This window comes from Manis javanica, chromosome 3, assembly GCF_040802235.1.
Source record: "Manis javanica isolate MJ-LG chromosome 3, MJ_LKY, whole genome shotgun sequence".
NCBI lineage: Eukaryota > Metazoa > Chordata > Mammalia > Pholidota > Manidae > Manis > Manis javanica.
The window spans coordinates 1,808,858-1,820,506 of record NC_133158.1 but is presented as its reverse complement, the minus strand read 5'-3'; the positions used below and the strand labels follow the sequence as shown (position 1 = coordinate 1,820,506).

The 11,649-nt window shown below is 64.6% G+C and overlaps 1 long non-coding RNA gene across 1 annotated transcript; it reads right to left on the bottom strand.

Moving 5' to 3' along the window:
- Positions 1-5,219, bottom strand: LOC140848125 (uncharacterized). Its single transcript, XR_012128668.1, has 3 exons — positions 4,847-5,219; positions 3,953-4,085; positions 1-3,836 (listed from the first exon to the last, which is right to left on the bottom strand). It is a non-coding gene; the product is annotated as an uncharacterized lncRNA (long non-coding RNA).
- Between the last annotated feature and the right edge of the window lie 6,430 nt (positions 5,220-11,649).

Below are 11,649 nucleotides of genomic sequence, written 5' to 3'. Positions count from 1 at the left end.
AATGACTAGGGAATGTCCCCTCCGTGACAGCCACAGCATGGCCTCCCCGGGGCCCTTACTCCCAGCAAGGAAGTGGGGCCTAGATGAAGGCACACCCCAGAAGAGGGAGGGGCAGGTGGTCAGGCCCTCTTCCCTAAGCCTGCCTTCAGTTCTTCTCTGAGGAAGGGCTGCTATATGGGGTCACTGCCCCTACCCTCCGACCAGAAGTGTAAGGCCAGAGCATCCCATGTTGGTCTTCCATGCCTCTTGGGCCGTGAAATGGAGGGTCTTGCCCAGCGCCATTGCGTGTTCTGGGCTGTGTGGCCTCGGCGGCACCGTAGCGGGACCAGCCAGGAAGGACGCTCGCAGGAGAGGCTCCGCCTCCAGCTGTGGCCTCTGTGCCTTGGGGAGTGTCAGGGAGCAGGACTAACACCCGGCGGTGGGGTGCTGGGCCCGCCCTGGCCGACCTGGCACTTGCTGGGCACTCCACCCAGAGCGGTGAGCCCCTTCACTCTCCGCGTGCGGTCAGCAGCCCAGCCTGGGCTCCCTGCCCCAGAAGGGAACAGCCTTCCTGTCCTGGGAGTGTTCAACTTCCAATTGCAGATGGAAGAGGGAACGCTCGGCCACACCTGGCCTCTGGACCTCCCCCGAGGACCTGGGGCCCCACCTGTCCGTCTGTCCTGGGAAGCATCGGGGCTGTGGCTCACCTTGGCCAGAGCGTCATCATGCACCCACCGACCGAAGGGGATACTTTCTGGAGGAGCAGAGGCCTGGACAACCTGTTCTGGGGATTCCCGACTAGGCCCCCTTGAATGTTGGGGCGCAGCCTCTGACGGGACAGACTAGGACTGGCCTAAGAATCACAAGGCATGGCATCGTCTGATTTAAGGCTTTAAAGGATTCCTCTGGCTCCCGGGGGTCGGACGGAAAGCCTGGTGACCAGGAGAGGGGACAGGGGCCTGGCTGGGCCACTGGGTCCCTTGGCCTTCCCAGGAGCTGTCTGCCTGGGCTTTGGGGAGGGGAGCAAGGCCTCATTCTCCCTCCACACGTCGCCTGGCTGGCCCCCCTCCCTGCCCCCTCTCCTGAAACAGCAGTTAAAGCTTTAATCCGAGGACAAGTTCCTGCAAAGCTCCTGCTTGCCGCCGGAGGAGCGGGCCTGACCTCAGGGGAGGGCTGGGGGTGTGGGTCTCTGCTGGAAGGGGGCGGAGGCTGAGGTCAGAAATCCACCCCCAACTCTGCCTGCCTGTCTCCAGCGCCCCTGGACTGACTCATTCCAACCACCAGAAGGACCCACACGTCTGCGCACCTGCTGTGAGCCCCTCTGTCCCGGTGGTGGCCAGCTCCCAGGGAAGAGGCTCTGGGGCTGGAGCCGCACCCCAGCCGGCCAAGCCCTGGACAGCCTCAGGGACACTGACCCCTGCCGCCCCCAGGGCTGGGGCCCCTCACAATCCCTGAGGACAGGCAGGCCTGCTGGTGGCCCGCTACTTGCCACCCCACATCGCTGTGGTCCCCCCACCCCACCCTTGGCCTCGAGGCTGCCTTCTGGTACATTCTCTGCGCTCCCAGCTCCTGCCTGTGGGAGAGGCACAGGGGAGGAGCCCAGCTGGAACCAGGGGGAGCCTCCAGTCCTCTGTGAAGCTCCCCGTACCTGGGGCACCTCTCAGGGGCGGAGCCAGGCCAGGGAGGGCAGGTCCGTGGCACCCAGACCCCACCTGGTGACTCCTGCAGGCTGCCACCCACAGTCGTGGGACCTCGCCTGCCCTTGCTGCAACTGCTCTGTGGGCAGAGTGCCCCCCAAAACCAGCACCTCCCAGCTGAGGGCATTCACAGCCCCAACCGAGGAGTTCTTGCCCCTGGAGGTGGGCCAAAGATGGGATATTAGGCAGCTCCCTGGGTCAACACAGAGACTGAAGAAGCAGGGGCCTGGCTTCCACATTTCCCAGACAGGGTCCTGCTTGGGCTCAGGCTGGGCTTTGGGAACCCCATCCCCCAGGGAGGGCCGACCGGGCGCACCCTCTGGTTAGCACTGGCATTCTTGCTGTGCTTTTAGTCACCCGGAGAGGGCACTGCCCAGGCTCGTCCCCCAGTGGAAGGGGCTCTCCTGTTTGCCGAGGGAGGCTCTCCCGGTCCTTTGGCCTGGTTCAGACGCTGCCTCCAGCCCAAAGCCTCCCACGGCGGCCCAGCTAGCCCCTGTGCTCGGAGCTTCTGGGAGGGCCACTCACTCTGCCTGGCCTTGGCCAGATGTTGTTCATGCCAACATTCTGCAGGCAGCATGTGTGCTCAACCCTTTGCCAAGCACAAGGCCCCAGAGACCTTCCTCTCTACACACCTCACCCTGGTCTGGGCCTTGAATGAATACCGTGTACAGTGTCCCCTGGGCTAAGGGTGTGAAGCTGGGTCTGGGACGATGGGCAAATTGGGCCGGGCTGCCGCAGAGCACAGGGTGACTGAGCACCCTCCCCACCCCCTACTGCTGATTCTCCTGGGCCTGGGGCTGAGGGGTGGGGACCACCTCAGGAGACCTGAATGGCTCAGGATTGAGGGGTTCAAGTCCACAGGGCATAGGCTCCATCCAGACCCTGTATTTTGAAGAGGCCCCTGGGTGCTGGGAGATGGACCCCAGGCAGGAACAGGCCTGGCATCCCGGAGAAGCGCAAGTCCCACAGAGATCTGCGCATGGCCCTGGCAGTGGGAGAAGCCCAGCAGCTCCGGCCTTGCTGTCCAGGTGGCCACTGGAGCTGCTGTGGAAGTGGGACCATGGGAGACGCACTCAGGCTACTGGGCTCTGTGTTCTCATTGTGGGTCACTCCTCCTGGGCGTACACCAGGCCCTGAGGCTGGGCACCTTTGTGCATGCACCCATGCACAGAGAGTCCCTGCTGTGCCCCTAGGGCCCTCTCCCCTCCTGCCACCCACCTGTGCGTACGTTTGCTCGGGCTCTGCATCCCAGGTCCTCCTGTGAGATGAGAGCAAGACTCTCCCTCCCGGGCAGCTGAGGGTGAAGACACCAGGAGGTTGCTGGGAGTGGTATCTGGTATGCTGGGCGCACTCTGCCCATGTCCCCTTTGTGATGACTCGTTGTGCCTCCCGGTGGATGACAGAGGCACCCAGATGCTGTCACCAGGGGCACAAGGACTTACTGGAATCTCTCTGTCACATGCTGGGGCCCTGGCAGAGAGTGGGGGGTGTTTGCTCTCCTGTCAAAGGCCCCACTCAGGCGTGGCAGCCTTGACCCCTTGTCCTGCCGCCACCTCTGCTTACAAGGCACCAGGGCCCACACGGTGCATGCACAGAAGTGTCCACTGGCGCAGGCGACCTCCCTGTCCTCCCCAGAGAGGGCATACGTGGGTGTCAGGGGAAGGTGGTGCCACCAGGCCACACACCTGCCCTTCTCGTCAAACAGGCCAACCCCACTCTGGCCCTGACCCCAATGTCCAGCCCACAGTTCCTTCAAACATTTGTGAGCAGAGCTGTGGGGTCAGCAAGGTGATGAGGCTCCAGGTCAGCTCCTGGACAGCAGGGAGTGTCCTGGCAGGTGTGCAGAGGGCACCCGCGAGGGCCTCACACAAGAGGTGACACTGCCACCAGGCCCAAAGGACCAATGAGAGGTCCCCAGCTCGATGTCAAGGTGTCCGGCAGGCGGCCGTGCAGTGGGACTCACAGTGCGCGAGTGGACTGCAGGTGGGCACCGGGCAGCAGTGGGCAGTGGCCTGCAGCTCCATTTTGTCTGGCCTGTACAGGGTCCGGGGTGTGCTCAGCGGAGGGCAGATGTGGGCTCTGGAACATCCTGGGGGGAGGGCCAGCTGGCTGGAGGGGATGCAGGGGTGCACGGAGGCCGGTCACCTGGCTCTGGCGCTCCTAGGGACACACTGTTTCCGTGAGGGGGAGCTGGGGGCCCTGAGGCCCCAGGAAGGCATAGACCGGGCCTGCACCCCTCCCAGTCTCCCAGGCCCCAGGGTCAGAGGCTGCCCTACCGCATGTGACTCAGGCTCGCCCGCCATGGCCGCTGCTTCCCAGGAAGCCCGAGCTTGTCCGCAGAGACCACGTGCCGGCACATGCCGCAGGGCCAAGGGCTTCAGCCCTCTGTAGTCTCCAGCCTCCAGGGCCCTGTCAATGAGGATTCCCAGCGGGAAGGGGGTGCTCAGACTGCAAGTCAGCTTTGAGGGGCTCCAGCAGCCCCAGCCTGCCCCCCAGGGGCCCCAGCTCAGCAGAGCTTCCCCCCCAGCCAGGGCTCCTGGAGGACCCCTGCCCCTGCCCCCTGCCCCCTTCTGGGGGCTGAGGAGCAGTCCTGAGTGTGCAGACCCCCCCTCTGCCTCCCCGCCTGAGGACACCCTGCCTGAGGGGTTGGGACTCCCCCCCGAGGTGTCCCCAGGAGTATGGCTGTGGAAGCTGGTCATGGAGAGGAGGGGAACGGGAGGGAGGGGCAGGGCTGCAGGGCAGGGGCCCGCAGGAAGACGCCCAGCCGCAGTCTCCCCCGGGGCTGCCGTGTTCCCCGTGCCAGGCAGGGCTCTTGGCTGCCCTGCCCCCACCAGGTGTGGGCCTCTGGCGGCTCAGAGGCCCCTCTGGCCCTGGTCTTCTCTGCCCCTTGGTGGCAGTGTCCAGATAAGCATCCCTTAGGGACTGAAATTCCAGCCAGCTGCCGACCCCCTACCCGGGCCCTGGGGCCTGCCAGCTGTGCGCTGTCACCAGGGCCCACCCGGAGTGTGCCTCCACCCAGGGCCTTCCCCCGCAATGTGCACTCTCCGCACACCCCCTCCCCATCCTGACACTTGGACCTGCCCCCACCCCCAGTGGCCATGCAGACGCGCGCCCCAAGAGCGGAACACAGGTGCGCACGCGCACGCACACACATGCACGCGCACACTCACCCTGACCGCCTGTCTTTCCTACTTTGCCGGCGGTGGGCCACTTTGAGGTCCTTCCCCTCCTTCCATAGCTTGGGGCTGGGGGGTCTGGGGAGGAGCCTGAGGCCGAGGAGCTGACCCCTGTATGATGCCAAGAGCCCCCCAGACGAGCCCAGACACACTCGTGCTGAGCCCCCCGGAGCACCCTCCCGGCTTGGGGCTCCGCCTCCCAGCCCCGCTCGGCTCCCCACTTCCCGGCTCCCCTCCCCCCTCATTAAGCCTCCTAAACCTGCCAGCTCCCTGAAGCAGGAAATTGCATTCTGCCAAGATTAAATGGACTTGAACGCCCTGCCTCTGCCCGCCAGGGAGGGGGGCTAAAGCAAGCCAAGTGTGCTGGGGGTGGAGGCCCCCGATCCCAGGTCGGGGAAGGGGTCCAGGGGCGGGCATTTCGGGCTCGGGTGGGGCTTCCTAGGGGTGGAGGGGCTGTAGGGAGGCCAGGGGGTGGGACAGGGATGGGCCACCAGCTCCTGCAGTGGGAGGAGGAGTCTCTGGAAGGTGGGGAGCACCCTGATGGGGGGGGTCAAGGGAGGGCAGGAGGTGGGAGGGGATGCCTGTCAGATTGGGACCCCGCCTCCAGGAAATGGGACTGAACCTTCAGGGGGCACTTACCGCTCTTCCCAGTACCCAGAGGAAGGCGAGGCCCGTCTCCTAGCGAGAGCGCATTCAGGCTGTGGTCAGTGACCCCTGTGTGCCCTGAGGTCCTTGGGGAGACCCGGGCTGTTCTGCAGGCACCCAGAGTACCACTGCCCCCAGCCCTGCACTACCTGGAGGCCCCATCATCCCACACACAGGCGAAGCCTTCTGCGGGGTTCCTACGGCCACAGCGGCCCACACCACAACCGTGGGAGGCTACCACCCTCTTCCTCAGATGTCAGCTCTGAGGCCGGAGCGGCTGCTCAGCCACACCAGTGCCTCCCTCCCAGGGGGGCAGGGCCAGGGCCACGGGGCTGAGCATGGGCCTTGGGTTGATGACTTCCACCCAGCGGCCCAGGTGGCTGAGCGCAGGCCAGGCCTTCAGGACGTGGTAAAGCCACCTGGGCCAGAAAGCCAGACGAACAGCTGGTCCAAATGGCCTTCTCCTGGGAGCACCTGCCACGTGCTGGGCTGGCCTTGGCCTTGGGGCAGTGGTGGGCACTGGCAAGGACAGCCCAGCTCACAACTGTGTGTCTGGGAAGCAGAGGCCATTCGTGTTCCAGGACGAGGAGATGGTCTCTGCGAGGCTGGGTGACCTTCAGACTGGTGCACACGGGCAGGCACTGGTCAGCTGTGGGGCTGAGGGGCTAAGGGCCCACGTGGTTGGGCAGGATTGGGGCCACGACAGCCATGGGAGCTCGGGCAGTCTCAGAGCAGAGCTGGGAGGCCACTGCCCAGCCCAGCCAGGCCTACTTGGGCCCAGCCCCACTGGAAGAGGTTGGTGCTCATTTCAGACAACCTGAACTGGCAGGTGGAATGCCCAGGAGGCTGGCCCTGCTCTGGCCATGGTGAACCTGTCCGATGTGGGCCACTGAGCCACAAGGCCTGGGGAGGTGGGGTGGGTGCACGCCTGGCTGGTGCACCAGGGGCCCCTGGCAGCCCCTGGGAGTGAGGTCCTTGCCTGAAGGAGCACAGCTGAGTCCAGATGAGGCCTAGGTGGCACGGCTCCCACAGCTTGCTCCCCCACGTGTTTCCTGGTCACCCCTGGTTGTGTTCTCAGCCTGTAATCCCACTTGTGGGGCCAGCAGCCAATGAGGTCTGAGTGACCTGAGGCCCCCCATGGCCTTCCCTGGCCCCACGTCCCCAGGATGTCTGCTGTGGACAAGAGGTGCCTTTGCACAGCCCTCTGACCCCCCGTGCCCGGCCTCAGGGGAAACCTGCAAAGACAGCCCCAGCTGTGAGGGGCTCTTCCTGGTCCTGAGTGCCTGTCCCTCTGGGCTGCAGGGTGCAGAGCCCCAGACCCAGCCAGCCCCACTCAGAGGCCTGTCCTCAGAGCCACCTGGTCCCTCCTGGACCCTGTCACAGGCCCAGCTACTCTATCGGCTCTGTCCTCCTTCCCCTTGGGATGCAAAGCCTGGGAGGATGCAGACCGCATCAGCCTGGTGCACCTGGTTCCCAGATCCCTGCAGCCCCAGGTCGCAGCCCAGTCAGCTGACTGCCGGACCACCAGGCATGGCACATTCCCAACACTTGAAGGCAAAATCATTCATCGCCTCTTACGTGGACCAGGCTGTGTGCTTGCCTCTCTTCCAGGCTCTGGGATGGGCGGTGGGTGGGGAGGGGTATGGACATTAGCCAGCAATGCTTTCTGCCTGCCCAGAGCCCAGAATCTTCCTGGAGGACAGGTCTGGGGCGGAGGAGTAGGTGCCTGCGCCTGGGCTGCAGAGAAGCCGGAGAGCCCTGAGAGGCGTGGGCAGTCAGAGTACTGGGTGGCCGAGGGCTGCTGGGGGGAAGCAGGGCGCTTCCTGCAGGGCCGCCAAGGATGGCACTCGGTCAGGGGTGGGGGTGGGAGGGCCCCCTAAGTGACTAGTCTTCAGCCTGCCCAGCAGAGGGACCGGCCTCAGTGACACCCAGGGCCCCATCTGCCCCCAGTCTGCCCAGGGGACTCAGCTCTGATCTGCTACCTGCTCTGTGGCCAGGCACCGAAGCAGCTGGCCAGATGGTTCATATCCTCCGCTCCTTAGTGACCCCAGCGTCCCACCCTGCAGACGACAGGAAGCCTGAGCTCCCACTCGGGGAGCAGACTCTTCCCTCTCCTGCCAGGGACCTCATCACCTGTGCTCTCCCGCTGGCCGGGCCTGCGCCAAGAGCCATGCCCTGGCGGTCTGGGTAAATGTCCCCATGCCAGCAGGAATGTAGACAGGAGGGGCCTGGGAGTAAGCAGAACTTCGCGGGTGCTCATCAGCTGAGTGCGGGACGGGGCGCAGCACCACAGTGGCCCCACTGCCACCGAGGGCTGGGGCCGGGCTCCCTCCCTCACTCCCAGCCCAGCCTGGGAGGAGCACGGTGGGCCCACCACCTCCTTCCCAGAGGCCTCGGGTTTCGCCCCTGCCCACCAGCCGTGTCCCACCAGCCCGCAGAACAGAAGAGAGCCCCGCGCAGGCTATGGAGAGCCCCGTGGCTTTGTTTGCACAAGGGGAGCCGAGGGCACAATCAAAGTGCCCTCCACACTTTATCACACTGCTCTTGGGGCTGCAGACACAGGCAGGCACTCAGGCACTTGTGGGCCCGGAAAGGGCCTTGCGGGTCCTTGGTGAGGAGACTGGATGCTGGCTGGGGCTGCCAGTCCACAGAGGTGGCGGAAAGGGCCGGGCCTACCCAGGGAAACCCCTGGTCTCTGTGGCTTTCCGGCCATGGGTGAGGCAGAGGTGGGTAGGGCCTGGGCCTCAGCCTGGGGGTCTGCATAGCCCTCCAAGGTTGCCGTGCCCATTGGTATTCCAAGAAGGGCTGTGACCATAGGGTCTTGGCACTTGAATTGAGGGGCCAGGAAGCCAGAAGGAAGCGTGCCTGGGTCTTGGTTCTCCATGGCCCTGCCGTTCCTGGAGTCTGGGCTGCTGCGGCTCCGGGGGCACCCACGCCCCTCTGGTAGGACAGGGGAGCAGACCTAGGGAGAACTGGGGAGGGGGCCCACTGTAGGCGCCCCCAACCCCTGGCTCCTAGAAGCCCCTCCTCCGGCAGGCCAGCCACGGAGCCAGGAGCACTAGCCCGGGGCAGAGCCAAGTCAGCAAGGGGAGGGGCCGCACGCAGCCACGGAGGGTGGGTGGAGCCCGTGGCTCCAGGCTCATTGTCCCCCTGACCCAGGCTCCCCTGCCCAACGGGCTCGCACCTGTCTGTCCCGGCTGCCAGGCTCTCTCCTCCCAGCCGGGAGGCAGGTGGGGTGGGCAGGGGTGCGGGGTCCCATCCGTGTGCAACGACCAGACTGAGGAGGGGTGCCGGGGAGAGGTGGGCAGGGACAGGACAGCCTCTGTGTCTCCTCCCTGCCAACATTCTTGGGCGCCCTCCGCCCAAACCCCGCCGGCCTGGGGTTCCTCAAAGCTCCTTGGCGCCAGGACACAGCATCAGCAATGGCGGCTGCTTCCCATTGTCCTGGGGATGCAGGAGCAGGTTTGGGGTGCCCTGCTGACCCTCCTGCTCCTGCCTGGGCACGTGCTGTATGGGCTGCCTCCACCAGGCCCCCCGGGGGTGCAGAGCCCTAACGCCTCTCTGCAGACTGGGCCTGGAGAGAATGGGGAGGAGGCTGCCCTACTCCCCAGGGTCTAGTTTGGGTGGAGGACTCAGGAAGGAACCAGCCCGGTCTTCCAACAGCTCCTCTGACCCCCTACTTCTGCCTGGTGGCTGTGGACCCCCCCAATCTTCTAAGATTCAGAGAAGAAAAGAGAAGACTGAAGTGTCTGAGGATGAGGATTGAGGGGTGGAAATTACCTCAACTGAATTTTAAAAACCCCTGGCTGGTTGCCATGGCAACAGAAAGGTGCATCCCATTGCCATGGCAACAGGCAAACACCGAGGTCTGCTGCTGGGATTGGGGATTTGGGAGGTGGCTGGAGGGGGCGGGTAGAGAAGGCTGGGCCTGGGCCACGGCAGTTGCAGGGGGCTGTCTGGCCTGAGATCATGACCTTCTCCACACTTCTGGGGTCAGAAGGCCAGGCTGGACCCTCACCCCTCTCTCACCACCTCCAGCCTATGATTCCCCAGTGGGATCCTGAGCCTTCTTAACTGGGCCCCTAACTGGGCAGAGCCTAGGGCCTGGTGACCAAGTCGGCTCCTGACCTCAGGCAGTGGTGTCCTGGGAGCATCACAATACTGAGAAAGCCGAGTGTGAGGCCCGGAGTCAGCTTGAGGCCTGGAAGACAGCTATGTGGTACCCCGAGGGCAGCTGCACGTGCCTGGAGGGGGCCTCACGCCTGGAGGGAGGATCACCAGGACCCTGCTTTAGTGTGAGCGTCAGGGAAGAGCAGTGGTCTCCTTGGTCACCGCTGAGGACACTCAGGAAGCCCAGGACAGCTTGCAGCCAGACACACAGGCCAGGCCGGACAGCCCCTGGTGCAGGCTCAGGACTGGCTGGCGCAGATGTTGGTTCTGACTGACCCTCCCACACCCACAGGCTCCATGTGAGGGGCTGGACATGCAGGCTCCCCAGCCCCACGGCCTGACATCCCACCATCATCAGTCTCTCGGATCCTGGCGTCGCCATGAGATGCTTGTTAGACACACCTGGGAGCATCTCGGCTCCTGGGGTCTCAAGCTTTTCCATTAATGCATTAGTGCAGCCAAGGTTCAGAGATTATATGGGCTACTTACAGCCTTGGAGACCTCTGTGTGTGTGTGTGTGTGTCTGTGTGTGTGGGTGCGCGTGCTTGTGCACATGGGCAGGATGGGAAGCAAGGGAGTGGGCAAGGGTCTGCCTTTCCAGCCTGCCAGCCTCAAGCATGCTTCTGATGATCAACAGTCCCAGACCCGTCTGCCCATGTGCACCCCAGGCAGAGACTCAGAGACAGCGGAGCGCCAGGCAGTTGTGTGAGCCCCAGGCCAGAGGGAGGTGACCAGGCAGAGAAGCGGGTCCTCTGGGAATGGAGCCCATGGCACGGAAATGGTGCATTGTCACTCTGGAGGCCCCAGACCAGCCCAGGGATCCCTGATGCCTCCTGCCACAGGGCTGCCAACTGTGCAGGAGGACAGGCAGGCCAGGGCCCCTCAGGTAGGCCCAACTTCTCTGCCGGCCCTGGGGGTTGGGGGTTGGCGCTCAGGATGCGGGCTCTCCACCAGCCTGCACTGCCCCTGGCTAACGAGTCCCAAGATCTGGGCGGTCCACATCCATGCACACCCAGGGCTGCAGGGGGGAGCGCTGACAGGCCTGGCATGTTGTCACCAGGCTGGAAGGCAGGCAGAATTGCTGGGGCTGCGGTTCCAGCGAGGAGGAGGGATGTGACAGGGCTGGGGGTCTGGTGCAGGGTTATACGTGTGGGTGCAGACAGGGACCACTGCTGCGGGGGCAGCCGCCTGTGGGGACTCGCGACCTGTGGCGTCCTGGCACTTGTTCCAGCCTCTCCAGGCACCTGACCCCTCTCCAGCCCAGGCTGGGCAGGCAGAACCTGCTATGGGTCTCCATCCCCAGCCCTGCGGGGTGCACGAATGGGTGCAGTCATGGCAGCCCCAGGCTGGTATCTGACATGCGGAGCAGCCAGGACCAGAAGCCAGAATTAAGCCCAGAGCTGAGGACCCCAGCTGGCCCCAAAACCTCAGAGCCTGGTCTTTCTCTCAGAGGGAAGGCTCTTGGGGCTGGGCCATCAGCCCGGACGGACACAGATCTGGGGCCCACTAGGCAGAGTCAGAGAATGGGGGTCTGGGACCTGCAGCTGGGCCTCCCTAGGCTACCCACCCTGCTTTGCAGCAGCCCTGAGCCCAGCATGGCAGAGTCACCCCCTGTGGGCAGGTTTGGAATCCATGGTGACCCTGTGGGTCAACTGGGCACTACCCCCTGGGCCAGGACCGCCCAGAGCCTTCCTGGACTCTTCCCTCACCAGGTTTCTGTTTCAGTGTCAGGGTGGCTCTGTGTGCCCAGCTAAGGACTGCTCCCATGTGTGGCTTCAACACCTGCACCCCACCAGGTGCTGTGTGTCCACCCTAGAGCAGGAATTAAATGCCTCCCAAGTCCGGCATGTACCTGTCCCCAGGACAAGACCTGCTGGGGGTGGGGAGACGCCCTTGGAGGAAGCCCCTCTCTCACCCAGACCCCCAGCACAGAGCCTGCACCCTCTCAGGCAGCCTCACCAGAGCCGGACACCTGCTCGGCC